General features: G+C 45.1%; 1 protein-coding gene across 1 annotated transcript in view; it reads left to right on the top strand.

Moving 5' to 3' along the window:
- The first annotated feature begins 5,162 nt into the window (after positions 1-5,162).
- The window catches only part of GRN (granulin precursor), a 66,785-nt gene continuing 45,625 nt past the window's right edge, over positions 5,163-26,322 (top strand). Inside the window, exon 1 of the mRNA XM_060781208.2 lies at positions 5,163-5,244. The gene's annotated coding sequence lies outside the window, so the exon portion shown is untranslated. The remainder of the gene's footprint in view (positions 5,245-26,322) is intronic.

Below are 26,322 nucleotides of genomic sequence, written 5' to 3'. Positions count from 1 at the left end.
AGTTCTGGCCCAACTTACCTGTCCAAAAGAATCTCCTCTTACAAACCTGCGAGGACTTTAAGATCATCTGGAGAGGCCCTGCTCTCAGTCCCGCCATCATCACAAGTATGGCTGGCGGGGAAAAGAGACAGGGCCTTCTCAGTGGTGGCCCCTCAGATATGGAACGCCCTTCCTAGGGAGACTAGATCGGCTTCTTCGCTCCTATCATTTCGGAAGAATCTTAAGACATGAGAGAGGCGGTATACAAATATACTAAATAAATAAATAAATTGTGGCCCAATGCTATGGAATCATAGGGCTAGCAGTTTCAGAAGGTATCTAAGCCTTCTTCTCACCTTAGTGGATGACCTCTGCAGAGAACTGGACAGGGGGAATGTGACCCTGCTGGTTCTCTTGGACATCTCAGTGCCTTTTGATACCATTGATCATGGTATCCTTCTGGAATGACACACCGGGATGGGACTTGGGGGTACAGTCCTGCTGTGGGCCCGGTCCTTCCTGGAGGGTCGCTCCCAGTTGGTGAAGTTGGGAGACACCTGCTTGGACCTCTGGCTGTTGACCTGTGGGGTCCCGCGAGGTTCCATTCTGTCCCCCATGCTCTTAAACATCTACATGAAACAACTGGGTGAGGTAATCTGGAGTTTTGGTGCCATCTCTATGCAGATGACACCCAACTCTACAACTCTTTCCCACCAGAATCCAATGAAGCCCCTCGGGTGCTGAACCAGTGCCTGGATTCTGTGACGATCTGGATGAGGGCGAACAAGCTGAAGATTAATCCCAACAAGACAGAGGTCCTTCAGGTCAGTGGTAAGTCTGACCGGGGTATAGGGGGGCAACCTGTGCTGGATGGGGTTGCACTCCCCCTGAAGACACAAGTCCGCAGCTTGGGGGTCCTCCTGGACTCAGCGTTGACGCTTGATGCGCAGGTGTCGGTGGTGGCTGGGAGAGCCTTCGCACAATTAAAGCTTGTGTACCAGTTGCAGCCATACCTTCTGAAGTCTGACTTGACCACGGTGGTCCATGCCTTAGTTACCTCTAGATTGGACTATTGCAATGCACTCTACATGGGGCTTCCCTTGAAGATGGCCTTGAAACTCCAATTGGTCCAAAAGTTCGGCAGCTAGATTACTAACTGGGGCAAATTATAGGGAGTGGCCAACCTCCGTTTAAGGAGCTCCATTGGCTGCCGTTCATTTTTTGGTCCAAATTCAAGGTGCAGGTTATCACCTATAAAGCCCTTAACAGTTTGGGACCCGCCTATCTTTGTGACCACATTTCCTACCACCAACCTCCACGATCCCTTAGATCCTCTGGGGAGGCCCTCCTTTCGTCCCTTCCTCTATCATAGTTACAACCTGTGGGAACAAGGGAGAGAGCCTTCTCCCCCATGGCCCCCCGGTTTTGTAACTCGCTACCTAGTGAGATTAGTCAAGCCCCACCTTAGCAGCCTTTAAGAAAGGTTTGAAAACTTGGCTTTTCCGATGTTATCTTTGGAGAGTGACCATACATCCCATTTTTGTTTATTCCATCTACAGTTTTGTCCTCATGATGCACTTTCCTCCGTCCTTAACGAAAGGCTGAACCCCACTGATTGTCTTTTTGGGCTCTTCCATCATTAATACACTCCTTCACAAATACACTTTCCCCCCCACTCCTATCTCATCCAGGGTTTTATCATTTTATCTCGTGCATTTGGCCCGCCCATTGTGTTTGACTTTCTATTATGTTATTTTGCATTGTTTATTTTATCTTGTTCATTATGTATTTTATTATGATTTAATTTATTGTTGTTTTGTATTTTATTTTTCTGTATTGGATTTTTGGGCAAAACAGCAGAGAGTAAACAATCAGGCACATCAAATCACTCCCAACGAAAGATTCCCCCCAGGCACTTCCAAGCCATTAAATGCTAATCAAGGTGGTCAGTTGAAACATTCACACCTAGCTCCAGCAGACAAAGGTCCTTTGTCCCACCCTGGTCATTCCACAGATATATAAACCCATTTTCCTACTTCCAACAGACCTCACTACCTCTGAGGATGCTTGCCATAGATGCAGGCGAAACGTCAGGAGAAAATGCCTCTAGAACATGGCCATATAGCCCGAAAAAACCTACAACAACTCATTATTATTATTATTATTATTATTATTATTATTATTATTATTATCTTTATAATAATAATAATAATAATAATAATTGTTATTATTATTATTCTCTGCCAAAAAAAGCTCCCAAACTACAACTTCCATTACTCCATAACATTGAGCCATGCCAGTTGTATCAAACTGCATTAAACCTACAGTATAGATGCATCCTAAGACTGTAATTAGACCACTATAAAGGTTGTTTCAATCATTAACAGCCAAGGCTACAAGCAATACTAAGAACACTAAAAAGAGCTGCTTTGGCTATGCTCAGCCAAAAGCAAAACAAAGACTGAATGGGGTGTAGCAATACAGCAATGAAACCAGGACGACTCCACGCCTGTTTTGACTTGATCTTTTGCAGGCAGAATTGTTTTTGACCTTGGAAAAGAAGAATAAGTCGCAGAAGGAGGAACTGAGAAGGCAGGAATAATCTTATCAGAACATTCTGGTGCTTTGAAGGAGTTGAAAGGCAACTCTGCATGAAGTTTTACTGTTATATGGCTTGTTTTTAAAAGGGAAGGAGAAATTGTAACTTTTCAATTTCTTTCCCAGCATTTGCATCCTTTTTTCTTCTTACCAGAGACTATAAGGATAAGGAAGAATGGATGGAATGACTTTGGATGCATCTTGAATTATTTTATTATTTTATTATTTCAAATATTTATACCCCACCCTTCTCAATAAAATAAAAATAATAATTCAGGGGGGGACTCAGTGCGGCTTACAGCCGGCAAAGATTCGATGCCCTTATATACATATAATAAAACACAATAATTACATATAGACAAAAACATTAAATCAATTCAATTGGGCTTGTTCTCCAGACTCTTGATCATTTTAGTCGCCCTCCTCTGGACACATTCCAGCTTGTCAATATATATCATCAATTGTGGTACCCAGAATTGGACACAATATTTCAGGTGTGGTCTAACCAAGGCAGAATAGGGCTAAACATGCCCAGCTCTTTAAGCCGCTCCTCATAGGGCTTGTTCTCCAGACCCTTGATCATTTTTAGTCACCCTCCTCTAGACACATTCCAGCTTGTCAACATCTCTCTTCAATTGTGGTGCCCAGAATTGGACACAGTTGTCCAGGTGTGGTCTAACCAAGGCAGAATAGGGCTAAACATGCCCAGCTCTTTAAGCCGCTCCTCATAGGGCTTGTTCTCCAGACCATTGATCATTTTTAATCGCCCTCCTCTGGACACATTCCAGCTTGTCAACACCCCTCTTCAATTGTGCTGCCCAGAATTGGACACAGTTGTCCAGGTGTGGTCTAACCAAGGCAGAATAGGGCTAAACATGCTGAGCTCTTTAAGCCGCTCCTCATATAGCTTGTTCTCCAGACCCTTGATCACTTTAGTTGCCCTCCTCTGGGCACGTTCCAGCTTGTCAACATCCCTCTTCAATTGTGGTGCCCAGAATTGGACACAATATTCCAGGTGTGGTCTAACCAAGGCAGACTAGGGCTAAACATGCCCGGCTCTTTAAGCCGCTCCTCATAGGGCTTGTTCTCCAGACCCTTGATCATTTTAGTCACCCTCAACACCCCTCTTCAATTGTGGTGCCCAGAATTGGACACAATAGTCCAGGTGTGGTCTAACCAAGGCAGAATAGGGCTAAACATGCCTGGCTCTTTAAGCCGCTCCTCATAGGGCTTGTTCTCCAGACCCTTGATCATTTTAGTCACCCTCAACACCCCTCTTCAATTGTGGTGCCCAGAATTGGACACAATATTCCAGGTGTGGTCTAACCAAGGCAGAACAGGGCTAAACATGCTGAGCTCTTTAAGCCGCTCCTCATAGGGCTTGTCCTCCAGACCCTTGATCATTTTTAGCCGCCCTCCTCTTGACACGTTCCAGCTTGTCATCCCACTTCAATTGTGGTGCCCAGAATTGGACACAATATTCCAGGTGTGGTCTAACCAAGGCAGAATAGGGCTAAACATGCCTAGCTCTTTAAGCCGCTCCTCATAGGGCTTGTTCTCCAGACCCTTGATCATTTTAGTTGCCCTCCTCTGGACACATTCCAGCTTGTCAACACCCCTCTTCAATTGTGGTGCCCAGGATTGGACACAATATTCCAGGTGTGGTCCAACCAAGGCAGAACAGGGCTAAACATGCCCAGCTCTTTAAGCCGCTTCTCATAGGGCTTGTTCTCCAGACCCTTGATCATTTTAGTCACATTCCAGCTTGTCAACACCCCTCTTCAATTGTGGTGCCCAGGATAGGACACAATATTCCAGGTGTGGTCGAACCAAGGCAGAAGAGGGCTAAACATGCTGAGCTCTTTAAGCCGCTCCTTATAGGGCTTGTTCTCCAGACCCTTGATCACTTTAGTTACCCTCCTCTGGACACATTCCAGCTTGTCAACACCCCTCTTCATTTGTGGTGCCCAGAATTGAACACAATATTCCAGATGTGGTCTAACCAAGGCAGAATAGGGCTAAACATGCTGAGCTCCTTAAGCCGCTCCTCATAGGGCTTGTTCTCCAGACCCTTGATCATTTTAGCCTCCCTCTGTTTTAGGCCAATTTGGAGCCTTATTAGAGTACTAGAAAACAATAATCCTATGATTCCACAGCATTAAAGTGGTGTCAAACCGAATTAATTCCACAGTGTAGCCTGGAAAGTGACTTTTGGGGGGGGGGGGGGACTACAATTACCACAATGTTGACAAGGATTCTGGAAAGTGTGATTTAAAAAAACAAAACCAAGCCATTTTCCCTGCCCTCTGCATGCACTCAGAGACACCCTTCTCGGTTACCACTTCCGGGTTTAATGCCTGGCCTGACCCCTCTTTTTTCTTTTCTTCCCTTCTGTCACGTGCGATCCTTCCCAACCCGAGGAGATCATGCGCGCCTTTGAAAAATTGAGAAAGAGGGTCATATGATCGCCTCTGCCAAGACCCACTGCGGTAGGATGGGCCCAAGCTGCGAACCAGCCAATCAAATACGAGGAACCGGCGTTCTACCTACCTACGCCACGCCCCCCTGGGGAAAAACAACCAATCCCCTTGCGGTAGGAAGAGAGTGCATTCTCTGAGCCAGTCTGTGCATTAGCGGGTTGGAACTGGCTGCAGTGGGAAAGCCTGGGTGAGTTGTGTTTACATTGGAATTGTATAGAATACTTTTCAAAATCACTGTTAGGCGTTTTGAGTTTAGTTAAGAGAGCAAAAGCGGCATATAGATCAAAGTAATGATGATGATGATGATAGTAGTTGTAGTAGAAATTATAATAATAATCATCATAATAATAGTTGTAGTAATGATAGAGTAATAATAATAATAATAATAATAATAATAACTAGCTGTCCCCTGCCATGCGTTGCTGTGGCCCAGTCTGGTGATCTGGAAAATAAAGTAATGAGAAAGTGTTGGTTCCTAATATATGTAATTTATTTATACTTGTGGATAAACAGTATTTTTGCTGTATTGTCGAAGGCTTTCATGGCTGGAATCACTAGGTTCTTGTGGGTTTTTTCGGGCTATATGGCCATGTTCTAGAGGCATTTTCTCCTGACGTTTCGCCTGCATCTATGGCAAGCATCCTCAGAGGTAGTGAGGTCTGTTGGAGTTTGGAAAATGGGTTTATTTATATATCTGTGGAATGACTGGGGTGGGGCAAAGTGCTCTTCTCTGCTGGAGCTAGGTGTGAATGTTTCAACTGACCACCTTGGTCATGTTTCAACTGACTGGTCATGTTTCAACTGACCAATGAGCATTTGAAGGCCTAGCTGAGCCTGGGGGAATCTTTTGTTGAGAGGTGTTAAGATGTGCCTGGTTGTTTCCTCTCTGCTGTTTTGCTGTTGTAATTTTAGTTTTTTTAAATACTGGTAGCCAGATTTTGATTCCCCCAGGCTCAGCCAGGCCTTCAAATGCTAATGAAGACGGTCAGTTGAAACATTCACACCTAGCTCCAGCAGAGAAGAGCTCTTTGTCCAACCCCAGTCATTCCACAGAAATATAAACCCATGTTCCAAACTCCAACAGACCTCACTACCTCTGAGGATGCTTGCCATAGATGCAGGCGAAATGTCAGGAGAAAATGCCTCTAGAACGTGGCCATATAGCCCGAAAAAAACCCACAAGAACCTAGTATTTCTTGCTGTTTCTTTGTCAGTGTTGATGTGGAGATTATCTGGTTTGCCCACCCTGGAACATGCAACATAGAATTGTCCTTCTTTAGGGGTTCCTTTCAAATCTATGATACTATATCTCTCTCTGTGAATCATATATATATCTATAGCTGGATGGCTCTTTGTCAGGAGGGCTTTGATTATTTTTTCTTGCCCTGGTGAAGGGAGTTGGACTGGATGGCCATAAGTATTTTCTGTTGGTCATGGGGGTTCTGTGTGGGAAGTTTGCCCCAATTCTGTCATTCGTGGGGTTCAGAATGCTCTTTGATTGTAGGTGAACTATAAATCCCAGTAACTACAAATCCCAAATGTCAAGTTCTCTTTTCCCCAAACTCCATCTGTGCTCACATTTGGGCATATGGAATATTCGTGCCAAGTTTGGTCCAGATCCATCATTGTTTGAGTCCACAGTGCTCGCTGGATGGAGGTGAACTACAACTCCCAAATTCAAGGTCAATGCTCATCAAAACCTTCTAGTGTTTTCTGTTGATCATGGGAGTCCTGTGTGCCACGTTTGGTTCAATTCCCTCATTGGTGGAGTTCAGAATGCTCTTTGATTGTAGGTTAACTATAAAGCCCAGCAACTACAACTCCCAAATGACAAAATCAATTTTTTGAGTGATTGTCACTCGTTGGCCTGATAGGTATCTTGTGTCCAAATTTGGTGTCAATTCGTCCAGTGGTTTTTGAGTTATGTTAATCCCACAAACGAACATTACAATTTTTATTTATATAGATATATCAGCCATGATAGGCAACAAATGCCTTCCTGTTCAGTGAGAGATTTGAAGTATAGCCAGCTAGGGACTCCTGCTTTCTCATTTCCTGGCTTCCAGAATGCATCTACACTGTAGAATTAAAGCAGTTTGATACCACTTTAACTGCCATGACAATACTATGGAGTTATGGGTATTGTAGAATTTACAAGGTCATTCTTTAGCCTTTTCTGCCAAGGAGTGCTGGTGCCTCACCAAACTGATTCCTCACAGTTAAAGTGGTACCAAACTGCATTAACTCTACAGTGTAGATGCCCCCTGGGTTAGATGGAACTGATCTGTGTTGTTATGGTTGGCGGCATCTACGCGATGGAATTAATGCAGTTTGGAACTACTTTAACTGCCAATGCTGTAGAACCATAGGAACTGTTATCTTCAGTTATCTCTGCCGAAAAGTATGCAGGATTGCATAGCATTGAGCCTTGGCAATTATAAGTGGTATCAAACTGCATTAATTCCTCAGTGTGTTGTTGTTTATTCGTTCAGTCGCTTCCGGCTCTTTGTGACCTCATGGACCAGCCCACGCCAGAGCTCCCTGTTGGCTGTCACCGCCCCCAGCTCCTTCAAGGTCAATCCAGTCACTTCAAGGATACCATCCATCCATCTTGCCCTTGGTCGGCCCCTCTTCCTTTTTCCTTCCCTTTCCCCCAGCATCATTGTCTTCTCTAGGCTTTCCTGCCTTCTCATGATGTGGCCAAAGTACTTCAACGTTGTCTCTAATATTATTATTATTATTATTAAACTTTATTTGTACCCCGCTAGCATCTCCCAAGGGATTCGATGCGGCTTACAACAGGCCGAAGCCCAGCACAACACAATACAACAATACAATACATAGCAAAATAAAACAAAATAAAACAGTTAAAGCAGAAAACAAAGGCAATAACAATACAACAGGACGTTATTTAAAAAACTGAGCCGGCTGGGGTGGGGTACAGGGTTAAAAGTGCTGAAAAAAGTGTCGGAGGGATATAAGATTAAGATATAAGTACGGTGTGCGTTGAAAGTGATCTTGGCTCTACTAAAGTGCTTCTGGGCTTTGATAGTGGGGATTCCTAATCTGAGAAGGCACGTTGGAATAGCCAGGTTTTCAGGTTTTTTCTAAAGACCGCCAGGGTGGGGGCCTGTCTGAGATCTTTCGGGAGGGCATTCCAGAGGCGGGGGGCCACCACAGAGAAGGCCCTGTCCCGCGTCCCCACCAAACGCGCCTGTGAGGCGGGTGGGATCACGAGCAGGGCCTCTCCTGATGACCGGAGCGAGCGTGTGGGTTCGTAGACTGTGATGCGGTCTCGTAGGTAGGATGGTCCCAAACCGTTCAGGGCTTTGTAGGTAAGCACCTGCACCTTAAATTGGGCTCGGAAGATAAATGGCAGCCAGTGGAGCTCCCTAAACAGGGGGGTTGACCTCTCTCTGTAGGGGGCCCCGGTTAGCATCCTGGCTGCTGCCCGTTGGACCAGTTGAAATTTCCGAGCCGTTTTTAAGGGCAGCCCTACGTAGAGCGCATTGCAGTAGTCCAATCTAGAGGTGACTAAGGCATGGACCACCCCGGCCAGATCAGCCTTCGCGAGGTACGGGCGCAGCTGGCGCACAAGTCTCAGTTGTGCAAAAGCCCCCCCGGACACCGCCGACGCCTGAGCCTCAAGCGTGAGCGATGAATCCAAGAGGACTCCCAAGCTGCGGACCTGTGGCTTCAGGGGGAGTGTAACCCCGTCCAACACAGGTTGCCACCCTATACCCCGGTCTGGTTTGCGATCAACCAGGAGGACCTCTGTCTTGTCGGGATTGATCTTCAGCTTGTTCGTCCTCATCCAGATAGACACAGCGGCCAGGCACTCGTCCAGCACCCGAGAGGCCTCCTTGGAATTAGGTGGAAAAGAGTAGTAGAGTTGTGTGTCATCTGCGTAGAGATGGCACCCAACTCCAAAACTCCGGATGACCTCTCCCAGCGGTTTCATGTAGATGTTAAAAAGCATGGGAGATAAAATGGAGCCTTGCGGGACCCCACAGGTCAAAGGCCAGGGGTCCGAGCAGGCATCACCCAGCTTCACCATCTGGGTACGTCCCTCCAGGAAGGACTGGAGCCACGACAAAACCGTGCCCCCAAGGCCCATCCCAGATAGCCGACCCAGAAGGATACCATGGTCGATGGTATCGAAAGCCGCTGAGATGTCCAAGAGGACCAGCAGGGTTACACTCCCCCGGTCTAGTCCTCTACGGAGGTCATCCACCAAGGCGACCAAGGCTGTCTCGGTGCCATGACCAGGCCTGAAACCAGACTGTGCCTGATCCAGGTAATTGATGTCATCCAGGAAGCTCTGGAGCTGGAGGGCAACCACCCGCTCCAGCACCTTACCCAAAAAAGGGAGGTTGGAAATCGGTCTGTAGTTGTTCAGCACCGTAGAGTCAAGGGATGACTTCTTTAGGAGTGGACGAACCACAGCCTGTTTCAAACTAGATGGAAAGATCCCTTGCTCCAACGAAGCGTTAATGATCAACACAAACCAATCAACCAACCCCTCCTTGGCAGATTTAATAAGCCAGGATGGGCAAGGGTCAAGAGCCGAAGTGGTCGCCCTCACAGCCCCAAGAACCTCCTCCACGGTCTCAGGAAGAACAAGCCGAAAAGAATCCCACAAAATTGGACAAGCAGATGCCTCGGTCACCTCTCTTGGCGCTACAATAAGATTGGAGTCGAGCTCAAGACGTATCTGGGCAACCTTGCCTGCAAAGTGGTGTGCGAAATCGCAACACCGAGCTGTTGGGTCGTCAGGGGTCCCCTCCACCACAGGTGGGTGAAGGAGCTCCCCGACAACCCGAAACAGCTCTGATGACCTATTTGCTGCAGACGCTATCCGGGCGGTCGTGAAAGATTTCCTGGCCGCCTGAATAGCCACGGAATATGCCTTAAGAGAGGCCTTAGCCCGTGCTTGATCAGATGCGTCCCGAGATTTCCTCCACTTGCGCTCTAGCCCCCTTCTCGTATGCTTCATCACAGCCAACTCCTCGGTAAACCAAGGGGACGGCCTATCATGACGCAATGAGACGGGGCGTTCGGGAGCGATCGTGTCTATCGCCCTGGACATCTCCCTGTTGTAAAGGTCGACCAGGGCGTCGACAGGATCGCCAGGTTCCATGGCAGGAAGAACCCCAAGATTCCTCAGGAATCCATCCGGATCCATCAGTCTCCTGGGGCGGACCATCTTAATTTGTCCTCCACCCCTGCGAAGGTTGGGGATCGCAGCAAGCTTAAAGCTGACCAGATAATGATCAGACCATGACACTGGAAGGATGTTTTGTTCTTCCACTCTGATCATTATACTGTCCGCTACAAAGACTAGGTCAAGAGTGTGTCCCGCCTGATGGGTGGGTCCTGATATAATTTGTGACAGTCCCATGGTCGTCATGGCGGCCATAAAGTCCTGAGCTGCGCCAGACAAGGAGGTCTCAGCATGAATGTTAAAATCTCCCAACACCACCAAGTGCTGGGAGATCAGGGCCGAATTCGAGACTACCTCCGCTAGCTCAGACAGGGAAACTACTGGGTCGCGGGGTGGACGGTACACCAGCAGAAGCCCCACACTGTCACGGTTCCCCACCCTCAGGTGGACGCACTCAAACCCAGGTGCTTGCGGTACAGCGCATCTGGCCACGGCGATGGATTGCCGAAAGATCACTGCGACCCCTCCTCCCCGCCCCCCTTGTCTGGCCTGCTGATGCACCCCGAAACCCGGTGGGCACAGCTGGGAGAGATTTACTCCCCCCAGCTCATCCAGCCAGGTTTCTGTGATGCATGCCAGATCCGCTCTCTCATCCAGGATCAAATCCTGAATGGCAGAGGTCTTACCATTCACGGATCTGGCATTGATCAGCAGGACCTTCAGACCGAGGGGACTGCCATGGCGCCTACCACCTCCTACCTTCTTCAGGGTCGCAAGAACTCTGTTGCGCTTCTCCCTGGGATGATGGTAACCCACAAGTCTCCTCCCCCACACGACTTGGATGGAACCCGCCTCCTCAGCCCTCTCCCCTCCCACCTGGTTAGAACCTGTGGCTAGTCAGCTCTCGGAAGGGGAAATGCTGGAATATAATCTCCCTTGGATGTTAGATAGGGATGCTTCCGATGATTGAGTGGATGGAGAGTCAGTAACTGAGCTAAGTGGACTGAATAGGGGGAGTGTCCTTGGGCGAGAGAGAGTGGCTGATTGTGCAAAAACAGCTGAGGTAGATGGGGTCTCGAGTATTCTTTCCTCCAATGAGTAGTCAGGCTTTATTTCCTGGAGGATGGACTGGTTGGATCTTCTCGCGGTCCAAGGCACTCTCAGAACTTTCCTCCAACACCAAAGTTCAAAACATCTATCTTCCTTCGCTCAACTTTCCCTATGACAGGGCCTTACAGAGATATAAAGGCGGGCTCATTGCTATCTTGTCCTTATGAATAATTTCTCTCTAATAACCAGTAATAATAAATCCAGGTGATGTGCTTTTTGCTACATTATATACACTTACTGTAGTGCGTGTGTATATAATTAGCTTTACCCACCACACGTTGCTGTGGCCAACCTTCCCTTCCTCTTTCTCTTCTTTCTTTCTCTCCTTCCTTACTTCCCTTTTTTTCTTTCATTCTTTCTCTCCTTCTTTCCTTCCTTCTCTTCTTCTCTTCCTCCACCCCCTTTAATTTCCCTTTTGTTTCCTCCCCTTTTTTTCCTTCTTTTCCTATTCTTCGACTGCAACTTCCAGCCGTCCTCCTGATCGATCAATCTACCTACCAATCTATCTCTGTCTAATCTATCTATCTGGAGGATTGCTGGGAGTTGCAGTCCAGAAATAGGAAATTGGAAATATTCAGGGGATAGGATGCTCTCAAAGAAATCCAAGGAGAAGAAAGTTTTCGGCTTGGAAGCAGTGCATTTGGATCATCCTCCTCTCCTAAAGGACCAGGCCTAGAGGATGCTGGGAGCTGTAGTCCGGAAGAGAGTGCGGATATGCTATTGTGTAGGGGGAGTTGTTTTTTGCGCATGCGCTGTAGTGTCTTTTAATTTTTTTTGGCTTTTTAAGTCCCTTCTGTTGTGTTTTTCCGTCTATTTATGTGTGATGGTCACTCGTTGGCCTGATAGGTGTATTGTGTGTCAATTCACCCAGTGGTTTTTGAGTTATGTTAATCCCACAACCGAACATATTTTTATTTATATAGCTAGTAGCCATTCCCTGCCACACATTGCTGTGTCCCACTCTGGTGGTCATGGGGGTTCTTTGTGGGAGATTTGGCCCAATTCTATCGTTGGTGGGGTTCAGAATGCTCTGTGATTGTAGGTGAACTATAAATCCCAGCAACTACAACTCCCAAATGTCAAGATTCTATTTTCCCCAAACTCCACCAGTATTCACATTTGGGCATATTGAATATTTGTGTAGAGTTTGGTCCAGATCCATCCTTGTTTGAGTCCACAGTGATCTCTGGATGTAGGTGAACTATAACTCCAAAACCAAAGGACACTGCCCACCGAACCCTTCCAGTATTTTCCGTTGGTCATGTGCCAAGTTTGGTTCAATTTCATCATTGGTGGGGTTCGGAATGCTCTGTGATTGTAGGTGAACTATAAATCCCAGCAACTACAACTCCTAAATGACAAAATCAATTTTTTTGAGTGAAGGACGTACATTAGGTTGTTAGGTGTCTTGTGTCCAAATTTGGTGTCAATTCGCCCAGTTGTTTTTGAGTTATGTTTATCCCACAAACGAATATTACATTTTTATTTATATAGCTAAGACACTATTATGTGGTGTACGTCTTTATTTTCCTATCCATCTGCGGAAGAGTTTTGCTTTAGGCGAAAAACTTTCTTCATTTGCTTTCTCTGTCGACCTCCACTTGCACAAGACTGGGCCTTCTGTACTTCCTCATTCAATGGCCCTCCGAGCTACAAATCTGTGCTTCTCCTTTTCTCTGCCTTGTGGAAATGACTTCCATGTCTGGATTATTTGCGGATTTTACTTCTTGTTTCTTCTTTAATGAAGAATCCAAGAGCACATACAATGTGTGTACCTAACAAATCCAAGAACACATACAGTGTTTACAGTTGATATACTTGGCTTATTTTTCCAAGGCTTTCCGCTTGCACCTGCATGAAGAAAGGCCATTGTTCATAAAGAGCCTATCCATTCCTGGTTCTTTTGTGGAGTAAATGGTTTTCAGCAGGCTCTGGCACATCATAAGGCAAACTCATGACCTCTTGGAAATCCTCAAGAATGGGAGTGGGAGGCAAGTTAGGACAAGTTGAAAACCAACTTGCCTATGGGTGCATCTGCACTGTGGAATTAATGTTGTTTGATCCCACTTCAAACTGCCATGACTCAATGCTCTAGAGCAGTGTTTCTCAACCTGGGGGTCGGGACCCCTGGGGGGTTGTGAGGGGATATCAGAGGGGTTGCCAAAGGCCATCAGAAAACACAATATATTCTGTTGGTCATGGGGGTTCTGTTTGGAAAGTTTGGCCCAATTCTATCATTGGTGGGGTTCAGTATGCTCTTTGATTGTAGATTAACTATAAATCCCAGCAACTACAACTCCCAAATGTCAAGCTCTATTTCCCCCAAACTCCACCAGTGTTCACATTTGGGCATATTGAGTATCCATACAAAGTTTGGTCCAGATCTATAGTTGTTTGAGTCCACAGTGCTTTCTGGATGTAGGTGAACTACAATTCCCAAACTCAAGATCAGTGCCCACCAAACCCTTCCAGTATTTTCTGTTGGCCATGGGAGTTCTGTGTGCCAAGTTTGGTTCAATTCCCTCATTGGTGGAGTTCAGAATGCTCTTCGATTGTAGGTTAACTATAAATACCAACAACTACAACTCCCAAATATCAAGCTCTATTTCCCCCAAACTCCACCAGTGTTCACATTTGGGCATATTGAGTATCCATACCAAGTTTGGCCCAGACCCATCATTGTTTAAGTACACAGTGCTTTCTGAATGTAGGTGAACTACAACTCCCAAACTCAAGATCAATGCCCACCAAACCCATCCAGTATTTTCTGTTGGACATGGGACTTCTGCGTGCCAAGTTTGGTTCAATTCCCTCATTGGTGGAGTTCAGAATGCTCTTTGATTGTAGGTTAACTATAAATCCCATCAACTACAACTCCCAAATGACAAAATCAATCCCCCCCCCCCCCCCCAATACCACTAGTCTTCATATTTGGACCTATTGGGTATTTGTGCCAAATTTGTTCCAGTGAGTGAAAACACATTCACTGGAACAAAATACCTGCATATCAGATATTTACATGACAATTCATAACAGTTGCAAAAATTATGTTGTAGGTTTTTTTGGCTATATGGCCATGTTCTAGAGGCATTCTCTCCTGATGTTTCACCTGCATTTATGGCAAGCATCCTCAGAAGTAGTGAGGTCTGTTGGAACTAGGAAAAAGGATTTATATATCTGTGGAAAGACCAGGGTGGGTCAAAGGACTCTTGTCTGCTGGAGCTCAGTGTGAATGTTTCAACTGACTACCTTGATTAGCATTTGATGGCCTGGCAGTGCCTGGGGCAATCTTTTGTTGAGAGGTGATTAGATGTGCCTGATTCCTTCCTCTCTTTTGTTTTGCTGTTGTAATTTTAGAGTTTTTTTAAATACTTGTAGCCGGATTTTGTTCATTTTCATGGTTTCCTCCTTTCTGTTGAAATTGTCCACATGCTTGTGTATTTCAATGGCTTCTCCGTGTAGTCAGGCACAGTCTGGTTTCAGGCCTGGTCATGGCACCGAGACAGCCTTGGTCGCCTTGGTGGATGACCTCCGCAGAGAGTTGGACAGGGGGAGTGTGACCCTGTTGGTTCTCCTGGACATCTCAGCGGCTTTCGATACCATCGATCATGGTATCCTTCTGGGTCGCCTCTCTGGGATGGGCCTTGGGGGCACGGTTTTGTCGTGGCTCCGGTCCTTCCTGGAGGGACGCACCCAGATGGTGAAGCTGGGAGACGCCTGCTCGGACCCCTGGCCTTTGACCTGTGGGGTCCCGCAAGGATCTATCTTGTCGCCCATGCTCTTCAACATCTACATGAAACCGCTGGGAGAGGTCATCCGGAGTTTTGGAGTTGGGTGCCATCTCTATGCGGATGACACACAACTCTACTACTCCTTTCCACCTAATTCCAAGGAGGCTTCTCGGGTGCTGGACGAGTGCCTGGCCGCTGTGTCGATCTGGATGAGGAAGAACAAGCTGAAGATCAATCCCGACAAGACAGAGGTCCTCCTGGTCGATCGTAAACCGGATCGGGGTATAGGGTGGCAACCTGTGTTGGACGGGGTTACACTCCCCCTGAAGCCACAGGTCCGCAGTTTGGGTGTCCTCCTGGATTCTTCGCTTACACTTGAGGCTCAGGTGTCGGCGGTATCCGGGAGGGCCTTTGCGCAACTGAGACTTGTGCGCCAGCTGCGACCGTACCTCGTGAAGGCGGATCTGGCCGGGGTGGTCCACGCCCTGGTCACCTCTAGAATGGATTACTGCAATGCGCTCTACGTGGGGCTGCCCTTGAAGACGGCTCGGAAACTACAATTGGTCCAGCGGGCAGCAGCCAGGATGCTAACTGGAGCTCATTATCAAGAGAGGTCAACCCTCTTGTTCAAGGAGCTCCACTGGCTGCCATTTATTTTCCGAGCCCAATTCAAGGTGCAGGTGCTCACCTACAAAGCCCTGAACGGTTTGGGACCACCCTACCTGCGTGACCGCATCTCCATCTACGAACCCACACGCTCGCTCCGGTCATCTGGGGAGGCCCTGCTCGTGATCCCACCTACGTCGCAAGCGCGCTTGGTGGGGACGCGGGACAGGGCCTTCTCTGTGGTGGCCCCCCGACTTTGGAATGCCCTCCCAAAAGAGCTTCGTCAGGCCCCTACTTTGGCAGTTTTCAGAAGGAACCTAAAAACTTGGTTGTTCCGATGTGCCTTCGCAGATTAGGAATCCCCATCCCAAGTCCTAGATGCACTTTAGCACAACTAATGTTGCTGCACACCGCACTTTTAATCCTACGTTCCTCCTGCCATCTCAGCACTTTTAACCCTGTACCCCATTGCGCTGGCCGAACCAGTTTTAATAGTGTCTTGATGTATTGTCATTGTGGTTATTTTGCTTAATTGTTTGATTTGCTTTGTTTATTGCTGTGTTATGTTTTCTATTGTATTGTGTTTTGTGGCTTCGGCCCGTGTAAGCCGCATCGAGTCCTTCGGGAGATGCTAGCGGGGTACAAATAAAGTTAATAATAATAATAATAATAATAATAATAATAGTCTGACACAGAGTGGTCCAGCATTTCTGTGTTCTCAAATAATATGCTGTGTCCAGGCTGGTTCATCAGGTGCTCTGCTATGGCTGACTTCTCTGGTTGAAGTAGTCTGCAGTGCCTTTCATGTTCCTTGATTCGTGTTTGGGCAATGCTGCGTTTGGTGGTCCCTATGTAGACTTGTATTAAAAGTCTACATTTTAGAGAAAAGAGAAGAGGAGAAGGAGGTGTTGATAATCCGTTTAATGGCTTCCCGCGCCAGTTCCTTGGCGGCAGAAGCGGCTGCCTCAACTCTAACTTGGTCCAGTATTTAAAAACTCTAAAATTATAACAGCAAAACAACAGAGAGGAAACAATCTGGGACATCTAATCATCTCTCAACAAAAGATTGCCCCAGGCACTGCCAGGCCATCAAATGCGAATCAAGGTGGTCAGTTGAAACATTTACACCTAGCTCCAACAGACAAGAGTTCTTTGTTCCACCTTGGTCATCCCTCAGATATATAAACCCATTTTCCTAGTTCCAACAGACCTCACTACCTCTGAGGATGCTTGCCATAGATGCAGGCGAAATGTCAGGAGAGAATGCTTCTAGAACATGGCCATATAGCCCAAAAAACCTACAACAACCCAATATCTGGCTACATTTTTGAGTTATGCCCCCCCCCCCCACCCTAATTCTTTGTACACTGCATTCCATGTGTTCTATAATTGGTGCTGGTTGGATCCAGAATCCCCCGTGGTTACCAAAATCCATGGTTGCTCATATCCCATTATCAGAATTACTTCTCTCTTTGATGATTGGGTTTCACTGTAGTTTCCCCAGAAGACAAGATCAGAGCCAGGGAGTGTCAAGGGCAGAAGAGGGATATTTCGAAGTCCTATCCCTTCTATAAAACATCAAGATTTGCTTTGGTATTATTTTGTTTTAGAGTATTCTCACGCCATGACTGGTTGACTGTGGGTATGGAAAGTGTGGTATATTGCTCAAGTAGTGTTTGTGTACTCTGGAATCCTGACCGACAACTAGTTTTTTATGATGAGAGTCGTGTCCTTACAAGACCAGATGCTTGTCTCCTTCAACTCCGTGTTTGCTTACAATACATTATATCCCACATTTCTTCTAATACGCAGCTCAAGACATCTCACAGTATGAACTACAGTTGAGTGTAAACTACGGATAGTACAATTTTGTTTAAAAGAACTGAATAACAATATTTAAAACATTAGTTTAAAACAGTTTTAACTGTAATAATCTTTATTACTGGGATTGTGGGGCAGCTGGCTGAGTGTCAGCTGCATTAAGATCACTCTGACCAAAAAGGTCATGAGTTCGAAGCCAGCCCGGGTTGGAGTGGGTTTCCAACCAATTGTGTGTAGCCTGTTGTCGACCTTTGCAACCTGAAAGACAGTTGCATCTGTCAAGTAGGAAAATAAGGTACCAACTTAAAGTGTGGGAAGGCTAAATTAACTGATTTATGAGGCCATAAAGAAGACTCCAGCAAAGCATTCCAGCGGGGAAGCATGCGGGAATGCAGAAGTGCTTCATCAGCGTGGACGATGAAAGCGACAGCTCTCCTGGCGGCCAGAAAAAGTTAAATAGCCTCTGTCTATGTCTGTACATGTTTGTATGTCAAAAATTGGCATTGAATGTTTGCCATATATGTGTACACTGTAATCCGCCCTGAGTCATCAGTGGTAACGTTACTAGGAGACTCAACTACAACAATATCAGCCCGAAGGAAAATCATAAGTGTTATAAAAATAATAATAATAGAGTAAAATAAGGGAAACATAATAATAGTAATAATAGAGTAAAATAATAAATGTAATAATAATAACAATAATAATAAAGTAAATGTAATAATAAGAGTAAAATGATAAATGTAATAAATAATAATAAATAGAGTAAAATAATAAATGTAAAATAATAATAACAATAACAGAGTAAAATAATAAATAACCTTGACTCGAGTATAAGCCGAGGCAGACTTTTCCAGCCTACAAAAAGGGATGAAAAACTAGGCTTATACTCGAGTATATATAGTACTTTAGTTGTATACCATCCCTCTCAGCCTTCCGGCGGCTCGAGGCGGTTTACAAGGCAAAATTCAATGCCACAAAAACACAAGTACAATTTAAAAACATTAACAACAGCAATAAAACATAAGTCAGTAAACTCAAATTCCATTGTTGAGTTGTTCCGTTTTCCTATGTCCATTTTTCAATATTTGCAAAGGCTTGCTCAAACAGCCATGTCTTGAGTTTTTCCCCAAAATGTTAGGAGCAAAGAAGCCGATCTAATCTCCTTAGGGAGGGCATTCCATAGCTGAGGGGCCACCGCTGAGAAGGGCCTGTCTCTCGTCCCCACCAGACGTACTTGTGACAAAGGCGGGACCCAGAGCAGGGCCTCCCCGGACGATCTTAAAGTCCTTAAATACACACCCCAATTAAAAGATCTTCTGCAATACATTGTTGAAAAAGTTTGCAATTTGAAACAGTTTGCAGCTGGGAGAGAAGGTATATCTGACAAACAACATTTGAAAAATATCTGTTCCTGGTTTGAAAGTGTTCTTTCCTGTTTAATTGTGCAGTACTTACTTTGAAAGTAGTTGTTATACTCCAAAAACTTTGTTTTTGTTCCTGCCACAAACTATGTTGACTTGGTTGAGGCTCTTATCAGATATTCTTTGAAAAACAATAGCAAAATGTGCTGCAGGATGTCTCACGACAAGTTTTTGAAGTTTAATAAACTTTGTCCATGTTTTTATGAACCAATTAAAAATGACATTTAGAACCTAGAGAAAAAAATGTGTTTTTTTTTTTCAGCTACTTCCCTCTTTTATGATTAAGTTTCACTTTAGTTTCCCCAGAAGACAAGATCAGAGCCAGGGAGTGTCAAGGGCAGAAGAGAGATATTTCGAAGTCCTAACTTTATAGGATTGTCTAAATATCCTCCAAGTGTTTTGGACTTCAGCTCCCACAATTCCTAACAGCTGGTAAGTTGGCTAGGATTTCTGGGACTTGAAATCCAAAACACTTGGAGGACCAAAGGTTGGGAACTACTGCCCTAAAGGAACCTAAGCAGGGTCAGCAATGGTTAGTATGTGGATGGGTGGCCACCGGCAAATATCAGGTGCTGTCGGCTATATTTCCCTAACTCCCAGATATTCCTTGCCTATGGAATTTCATTGAATTCCCCTAAATCGACAGGCAACTTCAGTTTACTGGCACCAGTGCCAGACTGCTGTACTCAAAAAGGAAGGTCAGCCTGTTTAGTAAGCCTTGCAAATGTTCATTTATTATCAGTAAATGTTTGATGTGTATACCTATTATATATAGGCATAAAATTTTCTCAGGCAGAAAGGGTTCCCAAGCGGAAAAAGTTTTAGAAGTTCTGGTCTAGATTGCTATTCCAGATCACAGTGCATGCTATGGGAACATATGGCCTGTTTTCCTCCAGCAACTAAACAACTCACATATATACCGTATATACTCGAGTATAAGCTGACCCAAATATAAGCCGAGGCACTTAATTTTACCACAAAGAACTGGGAAACCGTATTGACTTGAGTATAAGCCGAGGGTGAGAAATGCAACAGATACTGGTAAATTTCAAAATAAAAATAGATACCAATAAAATTACATTAATTGAGGCATCAGGGGGTTAAATGTTTTTCAATATTTACATAAAACTATAATTTAAGATAAGACTGTTCAACCATTCTGACCTTCTTCAATGTACAAGGGGTATTTTTTAAGTAAGGTCCGTTTTGTTGTAGACACTAGTAGTTCGTGTGCATACCACAACGAGCGCGTGCGTCGTGTACCGGCATGCCTCGGGAACAACTGTGCTCAGTTTCCGCTCTGTAGCTAACCTGTATGGTTCTGTTCTGTGCTTTAAAAATGTTTAAGACTATCAACTCACCCACCGCATGTGAGGTTTGCTCAGTGATACCGTTTTTGTCAGCAAGGAACCTGCCTGCTGCAGAAATTCATCGACAGATTTGTGAAGTGTACGGTGATACTGTTATGAGTGAAAGCAAAGTGTGTAAGTGGGTATGACAATTCAAAGATGGCCGTGACAACGTCCATGATGAGGACTGCTCCGGTCGCCCTTCTTTGATTACAGACAATTTGGTGGCTTTTGGTGGCGGCAAGTTTTTATGAAGAGGGTATTTTAAAGTTGGTTCAGAGGTATGATAAGTGTTTGAATAAACTTGGCAACTATGTCGAAACATAGAGTGAAGTATGTACTTTCTGAAAATAAATTTACTTTTTTGAAATAAACTTTCGTTGTGGACTTATGTTCCAACGGACCTTACTTAAAAAATACCCCTCGTAAATGTGCTTGGGTACCCTTCAAATAAAAATAGAGTAAAATAATAAATGTAATAATAACAACAATAAAGTAAAATAATAAATGTAATAATAATACATTTATTACGTATTTATAACAGAGTAAAATAATAAATAACCTTGACTTGGGTGTAAGCCGAGAGAGACTTTTTCAGCCCAAAAAAAGGCCGGAAAAACTAGGCTTATACTCGAGTATATACAGTATATAGTCTTGAGGATGATAGATATGAACTATATCCTGAATTCTGATTTAATGAAGTTATTTATACAGCCTTTGCTAGTTGGCTCCTTTGTCAGCAAACTAAACCGAGTATCTCCAGAAGTATAACTTATAGGAAAAATATAATGTTGTGACTTCTCAAGTGGCATTTGTTTAATTTCCCGGTGCCAAAGACATAGTTGGAAGAGACCTCATGGGCCATCCAGCCTTTGTTTAAAAGCCTCCATAGAAGGAGCCGCTACCACACTCTAGAGCATGGGGCAGACAGTTCCACTGCTGAACAGCTCTCACAGTCAGGAAGTTCAGATGGATTCTCCTTTCCTGTAGTTTGAAGCCATTGTTCTGCGTCCAAGTCTCCAGGGCAGCAGAAAACAAGCTTGCTCCCTCCTCCCTATGACTTCCTCTCACATACTTATACATGGCTATCATGTCTCCTCTCAGCCTTCTCTTCTTCGGACTAAACATGCCCAGCTCTTTAAGCCGCTCCTCATAGGGCTTGTTCTCCAGACCCTTGGTCATTTTAGTCACCCTCCTCTGGACACATTCCAGCTTGTCAATATCTTTCTTGAATTGTGGTGCCCAGAATTGGACACAATTTTCCAGGCGTGGTCTAACCAAGGCAGAATAGAGCATGGGTAGCATGACTTCCCTGGATCTAGACACTAGACTCCTATTGATGCAGACCAAAATCCCATTGGCTTTTTTTGCCGCTGCATCACATTGTTGGCTCATGTTTAACTTGTGGTCCATGAGGACTCCAAGATCTTTTTCACATGTACATATGTGTTCTGGGACTCATTGAGGCTACAGTTCCCAAAGACCAGGGAATCTGGGAACTGAAACACTATAACGCATTTGGAAGATGAATGGCCGAAATACAAGGCTCTAAGAAGCAAGCAGTGTTTCATGTTTACTATGGATATGGACCGCTAAAAGGTTTTGTGCTGCACTTTTCTATGAAACAGTTATAGAATTCACACAATGCTGACATGCCTTGTTTTTAAGTCTGATTTCAGCTAGTATAATCATTTATCTTTTTGCCCTGTGATACACAACCAGTTCCAAAATAGTTTTCTCAGGAAGCCTTGGTACTGTTGCATTTGGAGAGAAAAAAAACCTTCTAGGTGCCATATACAGTCAACTAGTCAAATTGCATCCCAGTGATAATGCTCATTTGGCAGTATTTCAATGTTCTTTGCCTAAGAAAGGTGCAAATAGCCTCATCCAAGACAGAAACAGCCTGGATCTCCAGGGAAGTTAATTTTTTTCTTCCGCTAATGGATCTGACGTTTTAATGCTTGGATTTTATGGCTCTTTGTTTCCCAGTGCCCACAAGAAGGGAGTGGCCTCAGCCTGCATTGATATCCCTTCATATCATAGAATCAAAGAGTTGGAAGAGACCTTATGGGCCATCCAGTCCAACCCCCTGCCAAGAAGCAGGAATATATTTTTTTTAAATTTATTTGTATACCGCACTCTCTCAGCCCGTAGGCGACTCAGTGCGGTTTACAACCAGGTCAATATACAAAGTGCACAACAATAGTATTAGCATTTAAAAAACAGTAACTAAAGCAACTAAATCACATAGCAATACATCAGTATAACAATACAACAACAATACATCCATATAACTAATCCATCACGTCTCATCAATAAAGTCACAATCCGATCTCCTCGTCTATTATTCCAAGTTCCAAGTTCCAATCTACATCAATTGATTGCACTGCTTAATTAAACGCCTGTTCAAAGAGCCAGGTCTTCACTCTTCTCCTGAACGCCAGCAAGGAGGGGGCCGATCTGATGTCTGCGGGAAGGGCGTTCCACAGCCGAGGGGCCACCACTGAGAAGGCCCTGTCTCTCGTCCCCGCCAGTCGTGCCTGCGAGGCTGGCGGGATCGAGAGCAGGGCCTCCCCGGACGATCTTAATGTCCTAACTGGTTCATAGGGGGTGATGCGTTCGGACAGATAGGTCAGGCCAGAACCGTTTAGGGCTTTAAAGGCTAAAGCCAGCACTTTGAATTGTGCCCGGTAGCAAACTGGCAGCCAGTGGAGCTGGTGCAACAGAGGAGTGGTGTGCTCCCTGAGTGCCGCTCCCATTAGCAACCTGGCTGCCACACGCTGGACCATCTGGAGCTTCCGAGCAGTCTTCAAAGGCAACCCCATGTAGAGAGTGTTGCAGTAGTCTATACGGGATGTAACCAGTGCGTGGACTACCGTGGCCAAGTCAGACTTCCCAAGGTACGGGCGCAACTGTCGCACAAGTTTGCAATATTGCATTCAAATCACCACTTTGAATATTGCATTCAAATCCAGACCATCTTAACTGACAACAAAAGTGTCATCTTAAGCCTAGGATTCTCATATCGTCATTTTTGGTGTGATTTTTAATACCTTCGCTTGATGAAGAACCCAGATGAGCTTTATTAGCTTACACAATGTACATATTTCAAATTTTTTTTGTTGACGTACCAAAGACATTTGCTGTTTTGTGGATTCCAAAATGTATTGTATTTTGTTGTGAGGCCGACATAGCTACCTCAAATATGTTTGCATTTTGTTGTATGTTCTATGGTTGGCTAGTGCACCAAGAAAAAAATGGGATATTGAGTCGGATATTAGAGTTGATAAATCTATATAAATAAAAATGTAATGTTCGTTTGTGGGATTAACAGAACTCAAAAACCACTGGACGAATTGACACCAAATTTGGATACAAGACATCTAACAACCCAATGTATATTCTTCACTCAAAAAATGATTTTGTCATTTGGGAGTTGTAGTTGCTGGGATTTATAGTTCACCTACAATCAAAGAGCATTCTGAACCCTACCAACGATGGAATTGAATCAAACTTGGCATACAGTTCTCCCATGACCAACAGAAAATACTGGAAGGGTTTGCTGGGCAGTGTCCTTTGGTTTTGGAGTTGTAGTTCACCTACATCCAGAGATCACTGTGGACTCAAACAATGATGGATCTAGACCAAACTCTATACCAATACTTGATATGCCCAAATGTGAACACTGGTGGAGTTTGGGGAAAATAGAATCTTGACATTTGGGAGTTGTAGTTGCTGGGATGTATAGTTCACCTACAATCACAGAGCATTCTGAACCCCACCAACACTGGAATTGAATCAAACTTGGCATACAGTTCTCCCATGACCAACGGAAAATACTGGAAGGGTTTGGTGGGCAGTGTCCTTTGGTTTTGGAGTTGTAGTTTACCTACATCCAGAGATCACTGTGGACTCAAATAATTATGGATCTGGACCAAACTCTACACGAATACTCAATATGCCCAAATGTGAACACTGGTGGAGTTTGGGGAAAATAGAATTTTGACATTTGGGAGTTGTAGTTGCTGGGATTTATAGTTCACCTACAATCAAAGAGCATTCTGAACCCCACCAACGATAGAATTGAGCCAAACCTCCCACACAAAACCCCCACGTGGGCCACAGCAATGCGTGGCATGGGATGGCTAGTAGAATATAATGTTCTACACTGTTCTTCCTCCTTCCTCCTTGAAATACAGCTCTCATGCACCGGGACAGGTTGTCACAGCCATTTTCAAACCAAGGAAGCATAGGAGGATGTTAGGAGGGTTGGGGGAATAATGTCTTTTCTCCCAGTTGGAGGATTGAATGGAAACATTGCTTCCTTTCCTCCTGCCTCCACAACCATGGTTAGTAAATGGATGTAGCAGTATGCGCCAGTGCTTTAAAGCTGCCTTTTTAGAGATGTGAAAACTACCTTATTGGATGGAGTGGAATATTTCACAAGGAGATATTGAGTACCTCCCTCTGCAACTTCCGTGAAAGAAAATAATAATAATAATAATCTTCAACATCTCCCCAAAGGGGACTTGGAGCAGCTTACATGAGGCCCGGTAATACATTACAGCAAAATAAATACAGAATGGAAAAAAATAACATCACAATAAAATAAGTAAAACATACAAGTAAAATACTTACTTCCTTACTTACTTAGGCGATCCCTCGTTTTCCGAGGATGATTGTCTTCCAATATTCTTGTGGGTCCATATGTGGCTGTGGAGCCCTATTCTTGCTCTGCATCTTCTTCCACAGTGAGGGCATTGGTTTCCAGGTGGAGGGCGGTCTCGGTTGGGGTTGGCTTGTTGCGCCTTCCTCTTGGCACGCTTCTCCCTTTCGCCCTCTATTCGTGCCTCTTCAAATTCTACAGCACTGCTGGTCACAGCTGACCTCCAGCTGGAGCTCTCAAGGGCCAGGGCTTCCCAGTTCTCAGTGTCTATGCCAGAGTTTTTAAGGTTGGCTTTAAATCTCTTTTCATTCTTGAGTTTGGAGTAAAGCAACTGCTTTGGGAGACGGTGGTCGGGCATCCGGACAACGTGGCCAGTCCAGCGGAGTTGGTGGCGGAGGACCATTGCCTCAGTGCTGGTGGTCTTTCCTTCTTCCAGCACAATGACATTTGTCTGCCTGTCTTCCCAAATGATTTGCAGGATTTTCCAGAGGCAGCACTGATGGAATCGTTCCAGGAGTTGCATGTGACGTCTGTAGACAGTCCACGTCTCACAGGCATATAGCAGGATTGGGAGGACAATAGCTCTATAAACAAGCACCTTGGTATCCCTACGGATGTCCCGGTCCTCAAACACTCTCTGCTTCATTCGGAAAAATGCTGCGCTCGCAGAGCTCAGGCGGTGTTGTATTTTGGTGTCGATGTTGACTTTGGTGGAGAGGTGGCTGCCAAGGTAGCGGAAATGATCAACATTTTCTAATGTTACACCATTAAGTTGTATCACTGGCATTGGAGAGGGTTTGGCTTTTGTCTGCTGGAACAGCACCTTGGTTTTTTCAATGTTCAATGACAGGCCGAGCTTCTCGTATGCTTCTGCAAAGGTGTTTGGAGTGGCTTGGAAACAAGTAAAATAAAACAGTGCAAAATAACAAAGTGACAAATCAAACACAGTGGGTGGGCCAAATGTACGACATAAAATAATAAAACTCTGGATGAGATAATAATTAAAAAAGTATATTTGTAAGGAAGGAGCTCGTAGGGGACGGAACAGTGGAGTCAGGCCTTCAATAAGGTGTGGGGAAGTGCAATAGGAGGACAACATTGTGGGAGAAACAACAGGAAAGAAATATATGATCACTCTCCAAAGGCACATCGGAAGAGCCAAGTTTTTAGATCCTTCTTGAAGGCTGCTAGGGTGGGAGCTTGCCTAATCTCACAAAGTAGCGAGTTCCACAGCGGGGCGGGGGAGGGGGGCGTGGGGACACAGCAGAGAAGGCTCTTTCCCTTTTCCCCACAAGTCGTGCCTGTGATTGAGGAAGTGGTGAAAGGAGGGCCTCCCCCGAGGATCGAAGAGATCATGCAGGTTTGTGGTAGGAGATGTGGTCTCGAAGGTAGGC

This window comes from Anolis sagrei, chromosome 6 (assembly GCF_037176765.1).
Source record: "Anolis sagrei isolate rAnoSag1 chromosome 6, rAnoSag1.mat, whole genome shotgun sequence".
Lineage (NCBI taxonomy): Eukaryota > Metazoa > Chordata > Lepidosauria > Squamata > Dactyloidae > Anolis > Anolis sagrei.
The sequence above is the reverse complement of the archived record's forward strand: the minus strand, read 5'-3'. Positions and strand labels throughout refer to the sequence as shown.